An 18160-nucleotide genomic window follows, 5' to 3' on the forward strand; every position below is an offset into this window, starting at 1 on the left:
TTTGAATCCTCGACTTTAGGGACCTGGTCTTTTCCATATTAGTCTAGTGGCCGGTTTGTCCAAGTACTGTTAGAAGACTTAACGACTGTTAGACCTTCAACAGTTTGTTAAATACAGTTTTTCCATTTGTTCAACACCAGTTTGGCTTAACAGATTCTTAACCGTTTGTTAACTTTAAATGTAGGATTTCAGGCCGTTAACTCATTTAACATCAGTTAAACATGGCGGATAACACCACAGCTGTTCAGACGAAAGTTGTGAAAGTAACATGTTATGTTTCTCTTTGAGGAATGTTTAGAGTAAGGGGCGGTTTCACCAAGCTTCAGTAAATCAGTCCAAATGAAACATTAACTAGTACTGAACATTGAAATATTTACACGATTACGTTCGTATGTGAGCTGTGTCCGTAGACTTCAAGCCTAGGAACTATATGTACCTCGTCGCGCTGGTTATGTCATGGTACCCAGATGGAGTAGTCAGTAGCTTGTTGGTTTGCCATCTCAGGGGCCCGTGTTCGATTCTTGACGATGACTCTTTTTTTTTAACGTAACTAATTTTTATACATGTTACCTTTCTTCATTTTTATAATTTTGTGTAGTGGAACTTATTATTTCGCAACTCTGGCTCCACTAGGAGAATTTAAAAAACTCTTGGGAGATCAATTTTCTTCCCGAAATAAAACAAAGATAAACAAACAAATTAAAGAAAAATAAAATAAATACACATGTGGATCTAATACATTGTCCACATGCCATCGGCGTCTATCACTGCCTGGCATTTTCGGGGCATTGAGTCCACCAGATCGCAGAAATAGTTCTGGTCCTTAGCGAAATCTTCCCAGGTAACCAGAACTTGATCCCAGAACTGATCTGGATTTTCAGGTGGGATGTCTCGATATTTGTCAATCCTCTTTTTCATGCTTTTCCGTGAACCGTCTTTGAACGTTTATGGCGGTGTGCGCGGGGTGATTATCCTGCTGGAAAATTAAATTTCCATCGGAAAGAAAACGATTATAAATTCCAAGAATCCAGCTCTTTCGCTTCTGTTTTAAAGCCAGTGCAAACATATCTTATCGCTAGCTATAATATAATTCTAATAAATGAAAGTTAATATACCAATTAAGTTTTGTTATGTTTGAATGCACATTATGTATTAATTTACTAATATTTCTTAGTTACCGGTATGTAGTTATAATAATCACTTTCATGTCTTAAAATAAAATTCAGTTGTATGTTACCTAGTTGAAATAGGCCACTTGTTTCAATTCACTAGCTACTATTAACTCTAGATTCTATGTTACTAGCTCTTCAACTATAGCCGATGTCAATAGTGCTTCAAAATACGCAGTGAGTAAATAATAAAATGTTTCAGCAGCAATTGCTTCTTTGGGACGAAATTACATATAATTTATATATTAACCTAAATTAGAGAATTTTATATGATACGGAATTCTCCTCGGGGTTTTCTGTACAGTTGACTACACACACATTCGTGTAATTATTGTCACCTGGTGGTCATAATGCTGAGATTTTTCTAAACAGAAATTCATATTTGGCATTATAAAATGTAACTATACATAATAATAATTATTATTCAATAGTAGTCAATGCAACTTTCATTTATCAATTCTCTGTACTGTATGAATCATGGCTACTGTAATAGGTTACGATTTTACACTTGTTTCATGACTTACTCCATAGTACAGAATTTAAATAATAATATCAGCCAATAAGAAGTTGTCTTATATATGCAAAATCATTACCAACTGCTGTTGAGTAGTTAGAATAGTATTAACGACAGTTAAAGTTAAGTGTTGGTTATTTTAAACAAAATTATGTTGGAAAAATGAAAAATATCTTAACAAAACGTTAAAAATAAACCAGCTGTTAATTTAACATTTGTTAAGCCAAATTAAACATTACTTGGAAAAACTGGCCATAGAAGTATTTGAAAATGAGATTACTTTTCAGAAAACACTTAAGAAACGATTTGTTTTGAATGTCATAGGATAGAACTTAGTTGATTACAATGATATGTATGAGGTGAGCCATTTAAGTTCATACTAATGCGAAAGATTTAAGAAACGATTTTTTTTATAAATGTTTTAAATAAAAAGAGGGAAAGCAAATTGCATTAGCTATGTTGTAATTTGGAGGACGTTTTCAAGAACACTGAAAGGTCAATCTTATTTATTAATGGAAATCTATTGGTTTTATTGATGTAAACTTACTCTTTGCGGCTATCCCATAAGATGTACGAACGACTCCAGAAAATATGCAAATGCTGATAAGAAATGCTTGTGCAAATATTGAGGAAGAAGTAAATTATTGTACGTACACATCAATCTTTTGGAAAGTATAACGAGGTCCAGAAGTCTAGAAGGGCATTATTTTAATCATTTTAAAACTAATATAATTGAATGTTGTTATTTTTCTTTCTTTTTATAATAACAATTCATATAGTTATGAAATGTATGAATATCTTTTATTAGTTTTTACTTTTCAAATATCTATGAAACTACACATTAAATTGAAAAACAGTTCATACAAACCTTACTTATTTTTGTACCAGGAATGAAAATAAAAATTAAAAACTTTACGCTTTCCTTTACAAAATAAGATTGATCTTCAAATAGTCTTGAAAACATCCTTCAAATTAAACGTAAATAACGCAAATTTCTTTCCTCCTTAAAGTCAATTAGGACTAATTTTTATTTAGAAAATTTATTTCTAAAACGCTTCGCAATTGAGATTTATTTGTAGAACGCTTGACATTTGAGATCTTTCACATTATCAACTTCAGTGATCCACCCGGTACTATATACTGTATAAACTCATATATAGTCCTAGAGGGCGGATTTTCGTTATTATGAAACTCGTGGTTTCAATTTCTTGTATGGGTATGTAATTAAAAATATTTTAGTGCATTAAAATTTATAGCCTTACTTGGTATTAAGTACATACCAGAGCAGCAAATGTGACATCAAAAATTTATACAAATAAAAATCGGAATAAAATGACCAGTGTTATTTACTGAGTTTGATATTTCAAGGTCTGTAGTCTGAACACACAGAAGTTTATAACAGAATACCAGTCCTGTAACCATGCAACGTACAAACATTTAACACAATATATCAAAGACTAACAATAGAATGCAATTCATTGTTCTTATTTAGCATTTCATTCGATTAGCAGTACTCAATATTCACTATTCAGCGGAACATTTTTTTTTCAAAATGTGCTTATTTGATTGAGATTTAATATTCTTTTTACATTATTAAAATATGATTTATACTCATTAATTATACGACTTTTACAGCTGGTTAAATTAATTCTTCCCGTGTAAATTTATATATGGGGTTATTAAAAATTAAGAGGAGAGTTGAGGAAATCTTCATGATTGAGTGTAATGTCTATACAGCAATTGGAATAATGGGATTATGTTAAATAAATACATTTTTCTGTAAGATTTAAGTGCGTTTAATGAACTGATATGTTAAAAACATGAAATAAGCTACGATATGAATAGGCTAACGGTCAATCCGCCAATAATAATAATAATAATAATAATAATAATAATTATTATTATTATTATTATTATTATTATTATTATTATTATTATATTCTATTTTATATTATTTTATTTCATTGATATTTGTGTGCTGGTCAACACGCGGTTGGCCAATAAAAGTACAGCACAGTGAATACAAATAAAACAGTAGAAAATTGTACAATAATAGTATTTACAGTTTAACTATACAGAGTGAACCGTAGGTAAGTAATGTTATTAATTTCAGAGAATTATTCTTTTAGGTATTTCAAGTAAAAATAGTATAATACAATTTTGCTCCTTTTTGCTTCCTTTTGGATATAAAAATTGTTTTATACAAACATTTCTTAGCGTGTTTTAGGAAAGCTATTGGTTTAATTCCCAATATTATCAGTTAATTTAAGAGAGTAGTGTATTTTGATAATAAATTATTGAAAGAATTTTATTGTTGTCCCTTAAATGTGCAGAAATTTGATCCGAACAAATCTAACTTTTCGTTCTGAAAAGGAATTTTAAAATTGATTAGTTACGTGAAACCCGGGGATCCGCGGGGACCACTGTTTTATACGATGCAATATATTTCATCTTTCTACGCTTATGGAGATAGAGCGGAAACGGCATTGGACAGCGCAGACGTCCACATTCGAGCTTGGAAAGATAAAATGTATGCACTGTACTATTATATTTGACAAATTTTATCATGCCAGGAAATCCGTAAGGTCATCGGCGTAGTGCGTTTTCCTGGTGATCCGAGGCAGCCTTCGACTGAATTCGATTCCCACTTGAACTGATTACCTGGTTGGGCTTTTTTCCAAGAGTTCCCCCTACCGCAAGGCGAATGTCAGATAATTCATGCCGAACACTCGGCCTCATACCTCTAAAATAACCAATGCCAGGAACCACTCTACAATACAGGCAAGTGGCTAAAAAAAACCTTGCCGTAACGTCGAGATATCAAGACCAACTTTACTGTACAGAGAAGTTCATGAAGTAGGTTTAATAATTCCAAGGACAATACTTACCTTTTCTTAGCTGATTTCTATTTTTTTTTTTTTTTTGTGCAAGGAAATTTTTTTTTGGTCCAGGGAAAATACTTCCTTTATTCGCTGATCATAAACAGGATGATTCATTATTACATGTAAATACTTTGTGTGTGTATTGTAGAGGTGAAACTAAGACTAAAACGTTCTGTACAACTTTTCCTCAAAACCTTTAATTCCATAGTTCCAGTGGATTGAGCCTACGTCGTAGTAACTGCATAGGCATTACTGTTCTCCCACACAATTGGTGTGCTATTGTAGAGGATCAGTTACTCGGACCTCGATTTCTACCTCCGCGGTTGAATAGGGAAATCTATCGCGCATTCTTGGAACGCGAATTGCATGATCTGCTACATGATATCCCTCTTGCAACCCGAGTGAACTTATGGTTTATGCACGATGATGCTCCTGCGCATTAATGCCGCAATGTAAGGGCGTATCTCAATGCTGCGTATCCAGATCAATGGATAGGCCGCGCACGGCCAACTCCTTGGCCAGCCAGATCACCGGACATGAACTCTCTGGACTTTACCTTCGGGGCCGTCTGAAGTCGTTAGTGTATGCCTCTGCTGCACCTAACGTAGAAGTACTACAACAGCGAATTAAATATGCGTGTGGAATTGTTCGTAATTAGTTGAACGGGCTGTGTAACGTTCAGAGATCACTAAGGCGGCGAGCACTAAGTTGAGGGACAGCACTTTGAATATGCATTACACTAAGAATTGTGCATATGTGTAAAGTCTAGAAGAAATTGCTTTACAATCTTTACTGTGTTTGGTTTTAGTTCACAAAACGTGCATAAGTGAGCTGCTGAGGATATGGGTTTAGTGATTTCGGTTGTTTTTGTATTGAAGTCCAAATGCACTGTACGAAAGTGATAATTAGTTTCCATTTGGTGTGTTATATTTTCGTTGTTTGGGAGCGCAAGTTCCACGCAAAATGGCGTTAACTCTGGAATTAAAGATTTTGGGAAAAAGTTGTATAGAACGTTTTAGTCTTAGTTTCACCTCTGCATTACACACACAAAGTATTTACACGTAATAATGAATCATCCTGTATATTACTCATTTTAACTTGATATTTTGTAACAACATCTAATAAGCTAGCGAAAGTCTTTGGTCCAGTGATAATTATCATCATCATATTCGTGCTACGTATTCGAAAATTGAATAATGAAATAAAGAATTGAATCCAGTGAATACAATTAATTGCTAAAACAAAATGTTACTGATACAAAACTCCAATATTTCTGAAGAACCAGTTACAGCCTATAAGCAATTGACGTGAAATCAAGCGATGAAATTAAACTTGAATCAAACTGAATTTAGATTTTTTGTTGTATAAATACTAATGAATCGTAAATAATTTCATCTTGATATTAGATAAACATCTAAATGGCGATTTTTTTCACTTAAAACTAATTGGGTTTACTTTAGAAGAAGCTAAATAATTCATCAAAATAAAGAAGAATAAGTAACTTACTGTTCTTACAAGTAAAACGAAGAATTTTATTTTAATTGTACATAAAGCAATGTCTGTATTAACATTTTAATATAATTATGAGTATAAAGTAGTACTGTGTTGTTGTATATGTTGGGTTGTAGATTATGTTATTTCCAGCTTTCACATACTTCCTCTGTGTTTTAGTCACACAACTTCAGACATTTTCAATCTCTTAGAATTAAATTCGTGAAATTAGGCCTATAGTTTGCAGTAATTTGTTTATAAACTCGGAATTTGTTTGATAGTAACAAAATCTGTTTTTCTTACTTCTCTGCAACTTATTTATGTGTGACAACAATTTTAATCAATATCCCTCTGTTTATTTTTAAAATTTGATACGTGCATTTTCGTCTTCTTATATTTCTTCATAATTATCTGTTTGGTTATGAGTGTTATCAAGAAGACATATGAATATAGAATAATACATTACTAACCACCTAACGATTTCCCCTCGTATTTCGCGCTGCCGCCTTGTATATTTTTATGATCTTAATCAGCACTAAACCAAATTCACAAAACCTTAGACGAATGTAATATAGAATAGAGATACCCACAGTTCATTTTCTTTTCTTCCATCAAAAGTGAACTCCAATTAGCGACTTTTATGCAGTCGGTATAAATTTGTATAAAAAGAAATCCCTCGGGGTACAAATGTACCGAGGGAAAAATTGTGTTTCTACCCCTGGTATATATAGGCTTACTATTTCTTCTTCCACGACCGGGATTAAATTACAGCATTTTATTTATGAAATCCTTATTATTGAAATTCGCTGAGCTATTTCATTGAGTACATATACACAGATATGAAGGAAATGTCATAACAACAACGACTGGTATCGTCGTTCATGTTATGAAACTTCTCATGTGACTTTACAAAAAATAATTTTTCAGAAAAAAGAAAAAAATAATTAAAAAATCAATAGGCCTACACTGATCCTTCATGATGTCATTTATGTTTATCATATTCACCAACATTTTCTACAGAATTACTTCATATTCTTATGTAGGCCCATTGATTTTTAATTAATTTTTTCTTCCTCCTAAAAAATTATTTTCTGTAAAGTGTCATAGGAGATTTCATAAAAAAAATGACGATATGTTATGCAATAATAATATGTTTCGACCACCTCTGTGGTGTAGAGGTCAGCATGCTGGGCTCTTACGCAGAAGGTTCGATTCCCGGTCGGGTTGAATTTCTGGTTGAGGTTTTTTCAGGGTTTTCCCCCAACCGTAAGGCAAATGCCAGGAAATTTGGGCCACAACATTCCTGAATATCATCGGCCTCATTCATCATCCATCTCATATTTATTTATTTATTTGTTTATCTATTTATTTATTTATTTGTTTATTTATTTATTTATTTATTTATTTATTTATTTATTTATTTATTTGTTTATTCATTAATTTATTTATTCATTCATTCATTTATTTTTATCCATTTATTTATTTACTTATTTATTCATTAATTCATTTATTCATTCATTTATTTATTCATTTATTTATTTATTTATTTATTTATTTATTTATTTATTTATTTATTTATTTATTTATTTATTCATTCATTAATTTATTTATTTATTTATTTATTTATTTATTTATTTATTGTCAATAAATACACATGTCATTACAAGTGCCAGGTCACATGGACCCTTGCCTTAACAAGAATATTGCTTAGTATAACATGAGGTCTACGTAGATGAAGATGAAGTGTGACCATCTTCTCCATCAGAAACGGAGACTGGGAAGCTGAATATGTAGGTAAACTTTCAGAGTCAATAATTTTAGCAGAAAAGTTAACATTACTTGATTGTTCACTGAATGCTTTGTGTAATTATGGTTTAATAAGTGGATTAGGGCGTGTTTGTAGTTTCTGAAGATAATTTTTACGTAAGTGCTGCACGTAGTCACTGAATAAAATGATTTCCAGGTCACTGTACAATTGTCCGTTAGTAATGTAAAAATCAGCACCTGTGAAGGTTTTGCACACAGCTCTTTGGATGGCATCGAGTTTCTTGATGTGGCGGGGATGAGTTTAAGCCCAAATTTCTGACGCATAGGACGCATGATCATATAAGTGATCTGTACAGCAATAGTTTGGTTTTGAGGGGAATGCAGCTTTTAAGTATTGGATATAATGCCTAAGAATCTTTGCAAGTTGTCTGTATGTCAAACGACTGTCCAGTACTAAACCAAGATATCTGACCGTTGGTTTGAAGGGGATGTGTTGATTCTGAACACAGAGCGATTGTAATAATCGTGGAAATCTTCTTGTAAAAACTACTGCTGTACTTTTTTCACCGTTAATTTTCAGTCGCCATCTTGTAGACCATTGGTTCAGTAAGTTCAAGGCTTCTTGCATATGTTGTAAAGCACATTTGATGTAATGTTTTGTATATAGGACTATGTCATCCGCATATAAGGCGTGTCGGCAGTTGGTGTGCTTGGGAATGTCATGAACATATGTAGCGTAGAGAATTGGATCATATTCATAACAAATAAGTAATACATATACAGTCGCAATCTAGTTCACAACAATGGAACCAATCTCAACAATAGTACACACGCCTTCGAATTTCACACAGAAGATTAACTCGCGATATGACCAGAGATGTTAAAGCGAGTATAAATATAAATAACAACGAGAAAAAAAGTTTAATTGTTACGTTACATTTCTCTCTCTTAGGGAGATAAATACTACAGTCTCTCCTTACGGATGAAATGTTATATTTCTCCCCCGATTTCGGTAATCTAAAAACCGACAATTACTCTCGGTCGTGGAAAAATGGTATTTTTATTCACTGATAGCGTTGTCTTTAAGATACAGAACGAAGTACTGCTCTCTTCCGTATCTCAAATCACACTGATGCAATCGACCCCGACTCACATTACGCGACTTCACGCAGTGGTCGCTAAAGACGGCCATTTTCGCCGCACCCCTCTCGACTCTCACGCAATAGTCCAACCGGTGTACATATTGTTAAAAAGTAGCATCTGTTCTCTATTCAACTATAAATAAATGATTAGCGTAGCTCTCACAGCTTTCGCGCAGTAAGCGTTTCAAATTCTACACTTTTTGGGACATCCGAAACTCCATCTGTACCCCGTCACATACACTCGGAGAAAGACGTAGTTCTACGTCAAAATGATTTCCAATGACAAATACATAACTGGAAGTTCCAGACTGACTCCATAGAAGTCTTTATTTCCATCCTTAACCAATAAAGCTACTTTATAATTTTCAAGTGTAGCATTAATTGGGATTTCATTGAGTGTCAAGCCCACACCATCCATCTTGCATACACCCTGGAACAGACATGAGGGATATTATAAAATAAATACTGTCGATCTATAGATTATTTTAATGTGTTACTGAGACAGAATACTACACCACCTTGCTAATAGGGCACTTTGCTAGTAAAGTGCTTTTCTTCACAACTTGCGGCCAGAATTTTTTTATCATTCTCAATCCACTTGCACAGATTTATCCTTGGGATGTCCACCTTCCAGTCTATCAGGTCTCTAATTGTGTCAGACCGGCACATGTAGATCTTTATTTCAGCCTATGTAACATAAATATTTTACGTTATGAAATGTTCCCTATTTTTATTACTACACTCTTTACGTATTTTGAAACAATATTATATGAAGTATAAAATAATCTTGAGCCGGACTGATACTTTGATGACGAACAGGAAAAGAATTAAGGACAAAAGGTTAGGAATAGCGGAACAATTAAATTTAGTTACATGGAATGTAAGGGGATTATCCACTAAGGAAGAAGAGCTCCAAAATGTACTAGAAGAAAGGAAAATAGATATAGCCTAGCTATTATTACAGAAACAAACAAAAAGTTAAAAGGAAGTCAAGACAAACAAATATACAATGATATATAGTGGTGTAAATCAACAGGAAAGAGCACATGCAGGAGTAGCAATATTAATAAACGAGAAATGGAAAAGAAAAATCATTGGCTACAGTTGGATTAATAAAGAATATGTATAGTAAGATTTAAAATTAGCAGAGGAAATCTAACAGTTCCTTTAAGTGCAGGCCTGGCGTATTTAAATGATGTTTTATTTATAATGCAAACTCAATGCAAGAATTTGACAAAAAATGAACTTTTATGTTCCTGAGTTTTGATGAAATGAATGTGGATGCAATAGTGTGCTACGACCAAGATGAGGACAAAGTTTATGGGCCCCACAGCCAGACACAAGTCGTAATGGTTCGAGCGCTATGCAGTAATTGGAAGCAGCGAATATATTTTTATTTTGACATTCCAGTGACAGGATCACTGCTAAAACAAATCATTTTAGAAGTGCAAAAGGTGAGTTTTGTTATTGTGGGAGTTATAAGTGACATGGGTGGGAAAAACAAGAGAGTCTGGAAGGATTTGGAAGTAGATTACAAGAAAAGTTGTTTTGATAATCCCAGTGATGCCACCAAGCGCATCTGGGTTTTCCAAGCTATGCCACACATGATAAAATTATTGAGATACCACTTCATTGACGATGGTTTTACTTTTCCCAGTGGGAAGATAATTAACAAAACCATTATCGAGAATATTTTATCTATGGATGGAGCTGAAATAAGAATATATCCGAAACTGAAATATAACCATCTAAGGGTATCAGGTAGAGACCGACAGCGTGTCCGTCATGCACGTGAATTATTTTCAAATCACGTTGCAAAGACCATTATTTACCTCTTGCCTAATGAACATGAAGCATCAGAATATTTTAAACTTGTTAATGACGTTTTTGATATTCTCAATTCTAGGATTCTGGACAATGAACAAATTCCCATTTCAAGCGGTTTTGGCAAATATTTTGAAGACCAAGAGAATATTCTAACGAAATTTCATACCATGTGTGAAAAAATGAGAGTTGGCAAGAACACTTCACTGCTTCCTTTTCAGAAAGGTTTTATGATGTCCATTAGATCTTTATTAGCTTGTTTTTCTGACCTCAGAAAATTGTATGGGCTAAGCTACATCTTAACTGGTACACTGAACCAAGACTGCCTTGAAAATCTTTTCTCTCAAATAAGAGCATTGGGACGCACTTACGACCATCCCCTTCCAGTATAATTTAAAAACCGTTTGAGGCTGCTTATAATGAGTGGCAACATTTCAGACATTTCGTTCAATTCCTCAGCTGTTGAACTAGAAGCAGACACAAATGATTATCTTACTTCTACCTTTTTTGCAGGACTTCTACCAGACATGACAGAGGCATTGGCAATGATAGAAAATGATTCTGAAATTTCAGAAATTACTGTTTAAAACCTTCCTGAAGTAAGAGTCACACAAAATCTTTCTGAATTTCACAGCGAAGGTCTACGATATTTGGCTGGCTATATTGCTTTTCGCTGTCGTGAAGTAGATAGATCATTAGGGGATCCTACAGGCCAATTAATTAGTGTTACACCAGATGCATTGCCGGTACATCAGGGCTGGATAGAAAAACTGTCTCGAGGAGGTCTGCTTAAACCATCAGATGAATGGCTATGCACAATGAAACAGTAGTGTTTGCAGGTGTGCATGGTGATAAATTAAACTGCTGCAACGTCATTAAGGGCATGTGTAACATTCTCGCACAGAAGTTTCCACATGTACATCCATTAGTAATTAAAATATACACAAGAACAAGGACATTTATCTTCATTCGTTCGCTGAATACGGCAGCGAAGACTACAAGAGCAGCGGAACTACAAAGAAAGATGGCACGTAAATGGCAAGCTTCTGCTAGGTAGGCTACTGACAAGAGAGAAGATTTCATCAAAATCTCCAGGGGGGAGAAAAAAGGTATGTAATATAAATACATGCTTAATGAATATTACGTTTGAAAATATACAGCCTATTTTCAAACATAATGAAGTGTTTATAACTTCATAGTCAATGAATGGCATGAGGTGGCTAGCTTTATTCTCCAACCGACTTCACCCCGTGGAGTCATTCTAATTTTAAATGAGGCTGAAAGGGCTCAAGGGCGAATCTGGGTCCAAAGATGTCAAGTATAATATGATTGTAACATTTAATACAGTTTATAGTCTTAAGTGGGTTATGTTAATAATTAACTTAATGTTTATTATAACGAGTATTGGAAAATCTAGGACTAATGATATAATAGTATATATGGAAACATTATGATGTGCCTATATTAATTAAAATACATAGGTCTACTATTAGAAATAATTAGGCCTACCCATGGCTTTATTATTTTTTCATGTTCTAATAATATTTAATGATGTGTTATGTTTTCTATCATTGTTATTATGTTAGGAAATGATTAACATTCACTATGTAATTGTTCTATTAAACAACAAACATTTCTTATGAAGGGTATTTATTTATATTTTCTGATATAAAAATATTATTTCGTACAAATTGGCATACACTCTTCTCCGGTTTAGAAGATGTAATTTTGTAATTACTTGTAACATACAGGGATAAGGCATGCTTAATATAGTTTCTTTTTGTGAGTGGTACATTTTTCCTCACAAATAAAAGTTAAACAAAAAACGAATTGTCGTTTAAAAGAATTTTGTATGATAACTTGTTACAAATACTTCCGTACTAGGAACCATAATGCTTTCCGTGGCTAACGTGCTTCCGAAGTGATGTCACGACTTCGTCTGCTAGCGGAAATTGCCGAACAGCGTATTCCGAATCTCACCGGTCCGGTGGCATCAATGACGTCACGTTGCAGCGAAATAAGGAACAAAACTGCTGGAAGGATCGATGGCTGTCATGGCGACTGTACAAGTTGTTGTCTGTGCTACGCTAGCAAAATTTTGCGAAATTTTCATTCAAAGAAAAGATGATGTGCCTATATTAATTAAAATGCATAGGTCTACGAAAATCAATATTCCTCATACTTTAATTTTGCTACGTCTAATAAACTTGATTAATATACTTATAATGTCCATATTTGCCGACGCTAGTAATGTTTTAAGACAAGTCGGTAAAGGTATCTTCTTTTGCTGTAATTCCTCATACATGTTTTCCCTGTGTCTATTATTTAACCACTTCCCTGAGTTAACTCGGGTTGCTAACTTGTGTCAAAATTTATTAACCCGAGTTAACTCGTTTGAGTCCCATTTTCGCTGCTAAGGATTATATCCCGAATATACACGTTTCCTTTCTTTCATTAACCTTTTCCTCACTAGATGGCTACAGAAGTTAGTGATATTCACGAGACTCTACAGACAGCACCGGCTCCCCTCTTGGCACATGCTCTCTGCTTTGTTGATGGGTGGGAGGGAAGAGTCAAATGTGTTTTCGCGCGGATTCTGACTAAGTGGTATTTTTGTGCTTGTTTTGCTGTGTTTCTGTTATAATAGAAAGTTTTAGTATTTTTATGTTTGTTTGTTTTATTATGTATGCTTGCGTTTGTGGTGAAAACTTTGGGTACGGTACAGTAATATAAATAATAGAAAGTTTTAGTACATGTTTTTGTTTTACTACGTTTTCTTACTATGCTTGCGTTTGTGGTGAAAACTTTGCGTAATTGAGATTTGTTTTATTTCACGTATTGTTATGGTTCCACGCAGTTTTTGTTTATATAATATAGTATAAATTATTGACATTACATATTTTATGTTTCGTTTCGCAGAATATCGTGATTTGATTTTGGTGTTTGTGCAGTTAACTTTATGAGTTTATATTTTATGAACGTACTACCAAAATTCCACCTTAGTTAACCTGCCATTTGTGTGATAAAACATTTCAAAAACGTTACAACCTACAGGTAAGGCGGCACTTTTCTAATATTCATCCCGGCTGCGACTTAAAATAGCCTCCAAAATTAGTGAGCAAATCATTTAAATGTCCTCTCTGCCATCATAATTCTTGTGACTACGAAAGTTTTAAACATCACGTACATGAAGACCATGATATCACATTGAAAGCAGAAGCACAAGAGTTTCCGACGCATTTAGACTTCTACAACTGGAAGAGAACGGTTGAAGATCGCGACGTTGCTTTGTTTGTCAAGACGAGAGCAGAAAAGGTCTTAGCTTGTAAATCAAAGTCGGCTACTTTCTATTGTCATCGGTCTGGGTACTACACTCCCAAAGTTTCGCCTGATAGCAGAAAACGAGAGCTGAAAATACAGGGTTCATCAAAAATCGATGGCTACTGTCCTGCAAGGATGAAAACAATTTTCCATGATGATGGGCGGGTACGTGTGGAATATTGTGCAACGCATGTGGGTTATAAAAATGAGTTAGCCCAGTTACATTTACATTCCGATGAACGCAAAGAAATTGCCACTAAAATTGCAATGAAAGTGCCATATGACGGTCTTCTGTGACCAAAGAAGAACTGAAGCGAAAACATCTAATAACAAAACATGATCTGTATAATATCGAGAGAGAATTTTCTTTGAACAATGAAGCAGTTAGACACTCCAATGATGCAGTCAGTGTGGAGGCTTGGGTAGAGGCAGAAAAATAGTCGGATAACAGTTGCATTTTAATGTATAAGCCACAAGGAGTCATTCTACCCGAATATCCACAACTTCTGAAAAATGATTTTATTCTTGGAATAATGACAGAGTCACAAGAAGAAATACTTAAAAAATTTGGGTCAGACATCATATGCACCGACAGTACTCATGGCATGAATGCTTACGGCTTCGAAAAGACAACTTTGCTTGTTCTTGACAATCTAAGGCAAGGATTCCCTTGCGCCTTTTTTATATCCAATCGAATGGATTCTACAAGTCTGAAGATATTTTTCGAAGCTGTGAAAAGAAAAGTTGGCAATATAAGCTGCAATGTATTCATGCCAGACATGGCAGACGCTTTGTATAACGCTTGGCAAGACATAATGGGCAATGCAAATAAACGTTTATATTGTACTTGACATGTACTTAGAGCCTGGCAGAAGAATCTTTCCAAAATTAAAGATTCAGAAAAGTAGAAACAAACATACGATTTGTTAAGGACCCTTTTACAAGAGACCGACGAAACTGCATTTCATCGTATGTTAGATGCGAGTATGCAACAACTGTATGAGGACGAACTAACAAAAGATTTTTCATTTTATTTTCAGCAAAATTATGTAAAGTGTTGTAATTTTTGGGCTTACTGTTACCGGCTAAACGCTGGTATTAACACAAATATGCATTTGGAATCTATGCACAAAACCCTGAAGCATTTCTTCTTGAAAGGCAAAACAGTCAAAAGAATGGACAAAGCAATACATGCTATCATGCAATTAATTAAAACAAAATTATTTGACCGCCTAATCATTTGTGAAAAAGGGAAAGTAACTTCCAAATTGAAAAACCTTCGAGCCCGCCATAATCAATCCATGGAGATGAGTTCTGATCTGGTACTCGCAAATGGTGATAATAGTTGGATTGTTGCCTCGTCATCATCTCAAGTTCCTCAGTTGTACACTGTGAATCTTGTTGAACCCAATTGTCAATATTATCTTATATGGAAACACTGCTGTGCTTGCATTCATAAGTTTAGTGGCACATGTATTGACGCAAGCATTAAATGGAACATGTGTAAGCACATACACTTAGTTTGTCGGTCACTGGGTACTACTTGTGCGCCATCAGATGCAATCAAAGATTCAGATGTGCTGATAATTGAAGAAGATCCAAATTTTGCCGAAAAAAAATGCTATATTAAATGAAGTGGGAAGCAGTTCATTTACAACAAGTGATGTAGAAAAACTTAAGGCTGAAGTTTCAGGAGAATTTAATTCTATTTTGGTGAAATTGAATTCAATAGCTGAAATAAATATACTCAGGAAAGCTATAATAGGTGTAGCCCCGATCATTAATGCAGTTAAGCAGAATTCTGTGAAATCAGCCTTGCCACAACCATTTAAATGCAACGCAAACAGAAATATTGATCAGCAAATCAGTTTCATTTCAAAGAAAAAACATAAGACCGCAAAAAAGCTTTTCAAGACACCTTCAGAACAGGAAGTACTGAAACTTGCCGTTAAAACAACAATGTCGTCAGTGAACTTAGAATAAAGTGTTTTGTACGTGTGTGAAAAGGAGTGAACTTCTACTGTACATATTATGTATTAGGGCCAATAGGTAATAGGCTCTAGACTAGTGAATTTTTATTATCCGATGCATTGAACATAATTACAATTTAAAAAATGATATAGATATGCATGTGGAAAGAAGTGAGCTTCTGTATGGAGGCACGTGTTGCATAGGCTTAATAGGGCTATTGTATTTTATCACGCACCGTACCATATCACCACAAAACTAAAGACTAAGAAATCGTGTTGTGAATGATTAGTTCTTTTACATGAACATTTTGAATCCAGCTTTGAAAACTACGGCGTCATTCCAAGGTACGTGCTGTATTTTGTTACTTTAGAAAATAAGTTCATTCTAATATGCCTTTAATGACCATGATTTCTATTTTAACATTTACGGTATATATGACGTAAGTTCAATTACAGTAAACATAAACACTTAGATACTGTTAGTACCAAGAATTATTTTATTTGCCATTGCAAAATAGATTTAACTTTAAATATCACTAAATTTATTTCGCTATATGCAAACCTAATACCAAACACCTACTTCCCACAGCATTACACTTCTGAAACATTTTTTTTCACTCTCTTCCACCAACAAATTGCAAGATTTAAATGCCCGGTAATAAAGCAAACTTTAGTGCGCATGCGCCAGCCGAGAGCCGGTGCTGTCCGTAGAGTCTCGTGTGATATTCAGTGGCGTTTTCTCCATGAATGCAAGGCATGCAATGCATGCTCTTAGATTTCAGTTGGGATGATTGATTTTATATTTTAACAGGAAAATTGTAAAATAACACATAAACATAGTTTAAATACCCACCCAAAACATGAGATACTTGTATTTCAACAAGACTTAGACGTGTGGCGCTACGGTGTTCTCGGCTTATGTGGTTACATTCAGTGACGTCATCTGAACACTGGTTTCTGTGAAGCTACTGGGTAAAATGTGGGCGGGAAAAGGCTTGCTGCATGCGATTCAAAAACTGCATTCGAGGACAGCAGGTAGTAATTTCGTAATGGTCCTGAAGACATAGTGTGGCGTCGACCACGGTAGAGTACAGTTGTATTGTGTACGCGAGCGTTGCTGACGGAGTACAGTGCCGAGTCGTTTGGTCGCGTAATAAACAACAGTGCACATCCAGTGTATAACTTCTTACATATATAGTGTTTTTGCGTTTATATATATTATTATTTTGTAAGTTTTTTTGTTTTCGAGTGTTATAAAGACAGTGCAACGAACAATTTGAACAGAACATGGCTACTATACGTCGTGTCAACTCAATAAAAGTTCAAATTGAAGCAAGTGCCCCGCACCCTACGGCGATGGAGTTACACGTGTGGATACAACAAAATCTGAACATAAACACGGATCAAGTAGATATGTTGCAACTGAACATGCAAGAAAAATCGTTGTATATAAAAGTGATATCGCCAACTGTGTATGAGAAAATAGTGCAAAAACATGAAGGTGAAACAAAGTTTAAATACGGCAACGGTGAACAAACGCAAATTAAAATTAGTAAAGCTGATTCTCCTGCTATAACAGTTAGAGTATTTAATCTTCCTCCCGAGGTGCCGAACTCAATGGTAACGACAGCTTTGACTAGATATGGTGTTATCCATTCAGTGAGAAACGAACAATGGAGCACAGCATTCCCATTTCCTGTTAATAACGGTATCTGTGCTCTAAAGATGGAAGTGAAACAAAATATTCCAAGCTCAGTACTGATAGCGGGCTATAATGCACATGTTACATACATTGGTCAACCGATTTTATGTTCTGTGTGCCATGAGCCTGATCACAAAAAAGAAGACTGCCCACGAAGGAAAACAATCTTACCAGTTAGTGTTCAGTCACGGAAAATGTTATTGAGTGACATAGTTATGGGGAGATCTTCATAAGGACCATCGACATCAAAAGAAGAGCGAACGATGACACGGCCCGTGGAGCGAGACGCACCGGTGGAAGACGACACAGATACATCTTCCGAGACAGCAGAGATCACAAACGTAGTGACCGACAGGACGGAGCAGCCTACGTTGGAGA

The sequence above is a fragment of the Periplaneta americana genome, chromosome 1, assembly GCF_040183065.1.
Source record: "Periplaneta americana isolate PAMFEO1 chromosome 1, P.americana_PAMFEO1_priV1, whole genome shotgun sequence".
Lineage (NCBI taxonomy): Eukaryota > Metazoa > Arthropoda > Insecta > Blattodea > Blattidae > Periplaneta > Periplaneta americana.